The 8,943-nt window shown below is 43.4% G+C and overlaps 1 pseudogene; it reads left to right on the forward strand.

Moving 5' to 3' along the window:
* The first annotated feature begins 646 nt into the window (after positions 1–646).
* LOC115868145 lies at positions 647–976 on the forward strand (annotated as a pseudogene).
* Positions 977–8,943: the final 7,967 nt, after the last annotated feature.

The following is an 8,943-nucleotide window of genomic DNA, read 5'->3' on the forward strand; positions in this document are numbered from 1 at the left end:
ATGCCAGCAAGATAGTTGTATTTTATTGACTATGCAAAGGCATTTGACTGTGTGGATCATAACAAACTATGGACAGCCTTGAGAAGAATGGAATTCCAGAACCCTTCATTGTGCTCATGTAGAACCTGTACTCGGCTCAGGAGGCAGTTGTGGCAAACAGAACAAGGGAACGCCATGTGGTTTAAAATAAAATTGCCACATGGTTCAAAATCAGAAAAAGTGCTCATTAGGGTTGTATCCTGGAGTGAGATTCAAATAATTTGGCAGCTGGTTTGCTGCCCTAATGACTGTTCTAAGTGTAAATAAAAACAGATATACCAAAAGGTAGCTTATTATTTTCGTATAGTTAATACTTAAATAACAACAATAAAAGAGGTTCACAAACTAGATTGTTACAAGAAAGTTTTAAAATATGAAACAATATCTAAAAAAACAACAACAATAAAACTGTTATTTAAGATATTTCCAGGTCTGCGCAGCTCTGCAGATTTTGTGGTTGCTGAAGAGGTGATCAACAGGGCAGTGGGGGGTGGGGGGCGAGGGGAGAGTAGGCTCCTTCACTGGGCTTCTGTCTGCTCCGAGGAAGCGCCTTCCCTATAGGGTATAAATGCAAAGCTGAGTAAGAAAAACATCTTCCACTTCATCCATGGGATATCAGTTATATAGAAATGCCACTCTGGGAAGCAGTCTTCAGGAAGCTTAGATGAGTTCATACAGTCCCAGCGGATCACCCCCTCAACTTGCCCTTCAAGTTCTTCTTGAGTTTGATAAGACTATAAATCCAGCCTTGGCTCAGAGGGTCAGGCACAGAGTCAATTTCAAGGGCTCTCCAAATACATGCAGATTCTGCGATAATTTGTGGACTTTTGTTTTGAATGATGTTGAATTCAGAGAGGTGACAGAGCTTATTAAAATGGATAAAGTGAAAAGTGTAGCCTGTGATGGTAAAAGTACTGGCTCCAGCACTACAGACTGAATAAGGGGAAAAGGCTTTGTCTTGCCATCTTCTGTTGTTTATCGCTCTTTGAGGAGAAGCATAGAAAGACTCTTTAAATTTATTCTAGCGGAAATGACTACCCAGTGCTACACTAGCACAGAATTCCCGTAGAAAGAAGCTTACAACTGCAACCTCTTATCTTTATTATACAGCATGAAAACACTGAACTTTTTTTAATGACAAATCAGAAGTTGTGGCCGAACTATAGGCATTCTGTAATAAGCTAATTTTAAAACATAAAAAAGAGATATTTCCATGTTGCTTCTTGATTGGTGTCCTCACTTGTAATAGTCTTTGCTCTTATCTGAGCATCATCAGCTGTGTTGCTCTTATCTGAGCATCATCAGCTGTGTGACTTGTCCTTAACCATCTTTTCACTGTAGGAGCGGGATCCCACTCCTTTAGAGGCAGGACAATTAGACAATAGTCACTGTGCGATATATTAGAAATAGGCAACTTCTCTTCTCTGAACATATTTTGTTTATCTTTGAAAAGCCCCTCCGCTTCAGCTGACTTTCAGAAATTATTCTGGCAATGTTTTTAGTTCCTTGAACCCTCAGGAACAGCATGATTCACTCAATATTTCCTGGGAACTTGGGGGGTAACACAAAGCTGAAACAAATGACAGCATGTCACCCTCTGGTTGTCTGGCACTTTTTATATCATATATTTGCTTACTGAGGTAACAAACGTAGGAAAATAAAAATAGATTTCATCAGAAGTGTAACAAGTTTTATGAAGTGAATTAAATATTACAAGCATAGTTCTAATTTTTTATACCTCAGGAGGTAGCATATGAGCAAGAACCAATGATGCTAAAGGAAGTACGTTCAAGGCACACTGAATGCATTAGGCATAAACAAGGCTCCAGGAATTGTTGAAATAACAACTGAAATGTTTCAACAAGCTGATAAAGCACTGGAAGCACTGACTCATCTATGCCAGGAAATCTGGAAGACAGTCAGTTGACCAACTGACTGGCAGCAATCCACATTTGCACCCATTCCAAAGAAAGGTGCCCTAACAGAATACTCAAGTTCTTGAACAATATCACTGATAACACATGCAAGTAAAGTATTGCTGAAGACCATTCAACAACAGTTACAGTAGTACATTGACAGGGACCTGCCAGAGGTTCAGGCTGGATTCAGGAGAGGATATGGAACAAGGGTTATGATTGCTGATGTCAAATGATCTTGGCTCAAAGCAAGGAATACCAGAAAGATGTTTACTTGTGTTTTATGGACTGTGCCAAGACATTTGACTTATGTGGGTCATAACAAACTATGGATAGCCTTGAGACGAATGGGAATTCCAAAACAATTCATTGTGTTTGTGTAGAACTTGTACGTGGATCAAGAGACAGTTGTGTGAACAGAACAAGGGAATACTGCATGGGTCAGAATCAGGAAAGGTGTGCAGTAGAGTTGAATACTATTACTATACTTATTCTACCTGTATGCTGATCAAGTAATCAGAGAAACTGGCTTATAGGAAGTATACCTGCAACAGGCAGCTGAAGAACATTGCTGAACGTGAGGAGCACCTGAAGCCTTGCTGGTGAAGATCGAAGATCGCAGCCTTCAGTGCGGATTACAACTCAATGTCGAGAAGACCACAATCCTCACAACTAGATCAGCAACATGGTCAATGGAGAAAAGGTCAAAGTTGTCAAGGATTTTGTTTTCCTTGGATCCACAATCAATGCTCATGGAAGCAGCCATCAAGAGATCAAAAGACATTGCATTAGGTAAATCTGCTGCACAAGACCTCTTGTGTCGACAAGCAAGGATTTTACTTCGAGGACTACGATATGCCTGACCAAGCCATGATATTTTCAATTGCCTCATATACATGTGAAAGTTGGACCTTAAATAAGGAAGACCACAAAAGAATGGATGCATTTGGATTATGATCCTGGTGAAGAATATTCAAAGCACCACGGACGGCCAAAAGAATAAACCAATCTGTCTTGGTTGAAGTCCAGCCAGAATTCTCCTTAGAAGCAAAGGCAGTGAGACTTTGTTTCAGGTACCTTGGACCTGTTGTCAGGATAGACCAGTCCCTGCAAAAGGACTTCATTTTTTGTAAATTGGAGCAACAGTGAAAAAGAGGAAGATCTTCCACAAGATGGACGGACACAGTGCCTGGAATGATGAGCTCAAGTGTAACAGTTGTGAGGATGGCACAGCACCAGGCAGTGTCTAGTTCTCTCGTGCACAGCGTCACAGTGAGTTGGAACTCACTCAGTGGCACCTAATGACAACAGTCATAGTCTTTGTACCTCCCACCAAATGACTGGTTGTCACCAGCAGATTAGGTGTGTTTCCTCTTTTCTTGATGCGTGTGAGTAAAAGAAGGTAGAGAAAGATGCTGGGAGAATTATATTACTCAGTTGTGAGTGATTCTTAACAGAGTTAATTGTGATTGCTTAAAACTTGGAACTCTGATGTGGAGATTGGTCAATTTTTCCATCTTATTGAGTATCAAACAAGCCATCTCAGAAGCAGGAAAGGGAGACTCTCCCACCATAAAAAAAGAAAAGCCTGAAGTGGTGTGCATCCTTTCCACTCTGAGATCCTTGTGCATTGAGCCTCCTTCATCCAGGAACAGAAAGCTGTGACACCAGAGAAGTGGCCTAGGCATGGCAGCAACAGGACCAAGAGCTGTAGGAGACAGAGGGCTGAGCTTCCTGGACAACCAAACAAGCAAAGCTGAGTGCCTTTGGACAGGCTTGTTTGTGGAGTGGGGAGCAAGACTTGCTGACCCATGAAGCTGGGTGCTGAATACCTTTGGGCTGACGCTTACAGCAAGTAGCATGCCCTTTGGGCATTTATCAGCAGTGCTGAAAGAGCTCTCTAACTGCCCAACCAGGACAGAGGTTAAAGGGCTGTGTGGATGAGAAGGAGAGGACTAACAAGAGGCCTGTCTGCAGGCATAGCCTGAAGGAGATTGTTTTGGCTGAAGAATTGTGTCTTAAGCATTTCTGATCATAAATTGTAGCCTGTTGACTTCTCTAATAAGCCCCATAATTTTGACCATGGCTTATAACTTCTGGGTGGCCATTGCGATGAATTAGCCAATCCAACCGAGAAGCAGAGAGCGCTGTGGAAGGTACAATTGGTGGTAGAATTGCTAAGGAGGTTTGGAGCATGTTTGACCTCGGGTTCTTTAGGAATTGGCCTTGGGCTGATGCTGATTCTCTTCCTCTCCCCTTGTGAAGCCAGAGGAGGTCAAATGTCACCCCTACACCATTATCATGCAGAGCTCATGATTGGGGCTACTGTGTATATTTTGAATGCCTTCCAACATGGGGCATATCTTCCAGCCTGATATCAGACAATATTCTGTTTGACCCATAGGGTTTTCCTTGACCAATATCTTGGAATAGATTGTCAGGCTTTACTCTCTTAGTACAGATGTTCCGTCGAAACCCGTGCTGGTATTTGAAATATCAGCGTCGTAGCTCTCAGCAGCATAACCACCCATAACAGTAAGACCTCTACTCTTGCTAATTTAAATAAAAGTTTAATGAAAGACTATCAGGAGACTCATACATTACATGGAACTAGAAGATCCGACGTGAGAAAAGCTAGAACCCACAGAGGGAAAGAGCCTGCAAACTATGCAACCGTCCAGTCTTCTCCCCACTATGAACCCTGCTGACACGCCACCCGTCTGCTCTTCTCACGCAAGACTCTCGAGCCAGGGGAGAGGCATCCAGTTGGCTGAGTCTAAATCACTTGCCCACCCTCGTAGTGCACCAGGCTGAGAGGAATTGGTTTTCACTCCTTTAATTTCCTTACTAATACCCCACTCAAAAGCAGATCCCCCACTTCTGAGATTAAAGGTCTACTAGGAAAAGTGACAAGGAGAAACTAATCTGTCTTTAGAAACCGCCCGAGAGAGGACCTCACTCCAGAGAATGCTTAGCTTTCAGCAACTCCAGCTCTTCTTGCGCTGGTGGAGATGATGAATTGGGGAGGCTAACCCTTGCTTCCCATAACACCTGGCCGTGATCAGGGTCTGACCCCATGAGGCCCAGGTTGGGGGGCAAAGGGACCTGAGGGGGCTGCCATGGGTAAGAGGAAGAGCTCACCAAAGGGTGGAAGGAGGAGACCTCAGTGCTGGAGGTAACTCTCCTTACCAAGAACCCCAGGTTTGCTTCATCCAACCGATTTCCTTGGTGTCAACTGTAAGAAGACGATTTCTCGTACACACAGCGTTTGTCTCACTTTTGCTAGTTATGCCACGGACCCAGGCATAACCCAGGCATGAGGATGCTGTAAGATTAGTCCAAGGAGGAGCAAAAGGGTCTCATTATACCAATGTCCAGGAAAGCTAGGGAATGAGATCGCAAATATTTTTAAAAGACGGAAGAATGAAGTTCAGTCCAAGGAAATATCACTGAAATGTTGTGAGGTTGAATATCAGATTACACATGCTGCTCACATAAAAATAAAGAGCTAAAGAAGGTTTCTTTTTTTGGAGTGGGCTTTTTTTTTTTAATCCCCTAAGGACAGTGTCTTTTCCTGCTTTTAAAATAATTGGCTTATATTTAGTGTGACAGTGGGAGCTCTTTGGGGCTTGGGCCCTTTGGCCCTTGCGTTTCTCTTCAGGGGACGCCGACTTTTCTTCTTCCTTGTCTTGTGCTGACTTGGGCGCCTACAGGACTGGACACCCCAGGGCCTGTTCTAACTCTTCCATGCCAAGGAGGAGGAGAATGGATTGACAACCTCCTGCCAGTTCCCATGCCCTGTTCTGAACTGCTCTATTTAAAGACATTTCTTGGGAGACTCGCGGGTGCCTTGAGCTGGACAGAATGACTTGGGAGGCAGCCCCAGTCTGGTACTTGCCAAGACACAGGGCACAAGTGGCCGCAGAGGTTGCTTGCGACAGGGTGTGTTTTGCAGATTGATTGCTATCCTCTTCAATGCCTTTCAAAATATTCCAAGTTAACACTAATTATAAAGCTGCTGTTGTAATTTGGAGGACATTTTGCTGAGTGAAGTTACTAAATCACAAAGGGCAAATATTGTATTGGACCACTGTTATTAAAAAAAAAATTACAGACAAAGGTTCTAAAAGAAACAGACCATGATGGTTATAGGGATGGGGGCAGGGAGGGATGAGGAAGTAAAGGTTAGAGGGTAGACAGGAAATGACCATTTAATGGGTGAAGAGAAGGTAATATCCTACAAGAGGAAGAGTAGGGGATACGTTAAGGGGCGTTGCGGGGAACAGGGCAAGCCATTGGGAGATTTGATGAGTTATTAAGTTGTTGAATGAAAAAAACATGATGATCTGCTCTGTAACTTAAGCCTCTTGAGTCAATTTGACGTATAGCAACCCTATCCAACACACTAGACCTGCTCCTGTGGCTTTCCGAAGCACAATGATGTTGTTGTAAAGTGCCGTCAAGTGGATTTCCTCTCCTAGCAACCCTGTGGACAGCAGAACGAAGCACGCCCTGGTCCGACACCATTCTCAAAACCGTTGCTATATTTAAGTCCATTGCTGCCGTCACTGTGTCAATCCATCTCTTTATGGGTCTCACCCTGCTTCCCTTCTCCAGGCACTGACCTCTCCTGACACCGTGTCCAAAGCGGCTAAGATGAAGTCTTGCCATCCTCTCTGCTAAGGAGCATTCTGGCTGGACTTCTCCCAACACAGATGTGTTTGCTCTTCCGGGAGTCCTTTGTACTTTCAATGTTCTCCACCAGCACCGTAATTCAAGTGGGTCTTTGGCAGTCTCCCTGATTCACTGTTCACAAGCTTAGGAGGTCATTTAGCTTGGCCCAGACCACCTGAGGAAATGACATGGGGGCCACGGCGTCTGACCTCCTCTGGCTCCATGAGGAGGGACGAGAATCCAGCTCCACATCTGCCCAAGGATGATTCTTCTGAGGCGGAGGTCAGACATGATTCCAGCCCCATTCTTCTTTATTCTGTTCTGACACCAACGATAATTTCCTGCAAAGGTCACACGGAACTCACAGATGACACTTAGGATTATGGGGTTTATTGGAGAGCTTCTCTAACAGGTTACAAAATATTAAGAACACAGTTCTTTTGTCCATGGTGCCTCTTCTCACCCCTACAGGCAAGTATATCGCTCTCTGGTCCTTGGCCTTTCAGCTACGAAGTCACTTGGCCTCGGCCCTGTTTGAGGGATAGCACTTATAAACGCCCAAAGACGGTTCCAGGCTCTGCCTCATGGTCTCTAAGCAGCTCCTCTGCTCTGTCTTAAGGCTCCAGTACTACAGCTTTGATGCCGCTGCCAATTCAGGCAGGGATGTCGTGTGTTCTTCCCTAGCAGCTCTTCTTTCTTAATGGTCTCAGGATTCTCGTCTTCCTGCTTCTGAGATAGCTTGCTTTTATACCCATCGAAATGGCAAAACTAACCCATCCCCAAATTAGATTTCTCAGCATTTTCCCAAGTGGGTGATACCGCCTCCTGGGGACGCTGCAGCTCTTCAGAGGGGCTGCAAATGTAGTTAACTACACTGCATCCTAGATTATGGGCTAGAGTACCACAGATTTTAGTAGCTGGGTAGGCGCTGAGTTTTGGGGTTTTTGTCCCCACTCCACCCCCATCCTGGAAAAGGGAGTGGTGGGCCAAATGAGTTTGGGAACATATGTTCTACCTTTTATTTGCACGCTCATACTCAGTTACTGATAGAAGAGCCATAGTAAGTCATTTCACTTCATCTCACCACCCTAGTCCTGAAAGTGACCGCTCGGCTCTTTAACACTTCAAATAGATCTGTGCAACAGGTTTGCCCAATGCAACATGTCCTTTGGTTTGGTTTCTTGACTTCCATGGACGTTGATTGTGGATCCAAGTAAAATAAAATCCTTGACAATCTTAATCTTTTCTCTGTTTATCATGGTGTTATCGGCCCATTTGTCAGAATTTTTGTTTCCTTTACATCGAATTGTAACCCATCCTGACGACGATAGTCTTTGATGTTCATCATAAAGTGCTTCAAGGTCTCTCAACTTGGGCAATCAACGTTCTGACATCTATATTTTTCAGGTTGCTAATGAGTCTTCCTGTACAATCCTGATGCCACATTTTTCTTCATACAGTCCAGCTTCTTTGATTATTTGTTCAGCATTCAGATTGAATAAATATGTGAAAGAATACAACTCTAACTTATACATTTCCTGATTTTAAACCACACAGTATCACCTTGTTTTATTCCAACAAGTGCCTCTTGGTCTATGCATGGGTTCTTTGTGAGCACAATTAAATATTCTAGAATTCCCTGGCAACATTATCCATAGTTTGTTATAATTTATACAGTCCAATGCCTTTGCACAGTCAATAAAACACAAGTAAATATCTTTCTGGTATGCTCTGCTTTCACCAAGACCCATCTAATGTCAGCAATCATATCAATCTTATCTATACCCTCTTCTAAATTTGGCTTTAATTTCTTTTGATGCTTCCTGCGTCGTTTAATATTTTGACTTTGGGATCCTACAATATTGCAAAGCCTTTTCTTCTGTTCTTTTAACTCAGAAATGCTGAGTATGTTCTTCCCTTTTGGTTCTCTAGCTCCAGAGATTTGCACGTGTCGTTGTGATTCTTTATTTGGTCTTTTAAACTGCCCTTTGAAGATTTCTGACCAGCTCTTTTACTCCATCATTTCTTCCATTTGCTTTGCTACTCCATGATCTACAGCAAGTGTAGGAGTCTCTTCTGGCATCTATTTTGGTCTTTTCTTTCTTCCTTGTTTTTAATGGCCATTTACTTTCTTCATGTAGGATATTCTTGATGTCGTCCCACACCTCATCTATGCTTTGGTCATTAGTGTCCAGTGAGTCAGGTCTCTTCTCGAGACGGTCTCTAAATTCAGCGGGGATATTCTCAAGGTTATATTTTAGACGGTCTCTAAATTCAGCGGGGATATTCTCAAGGTTATGTTTTGGCTCTCATG

Source organism: Echinops telfairi, unplaced genomic scaffold (assembly GCF_000313985.2).
Source record: "Echinops telfairi isolate 266 unplaced genomic scaffold, ASM31398v2 ScPeMD7_7;HRSCAF=31, whole genome shotgun sequence".
Taxonomy (NCBI): domain Eukaryota; kingdom Metazoa; phylum Chordata; class Mammalia; order Afrosoricida; family Tenrecidae; genus Echinops; species Echinops telfairi.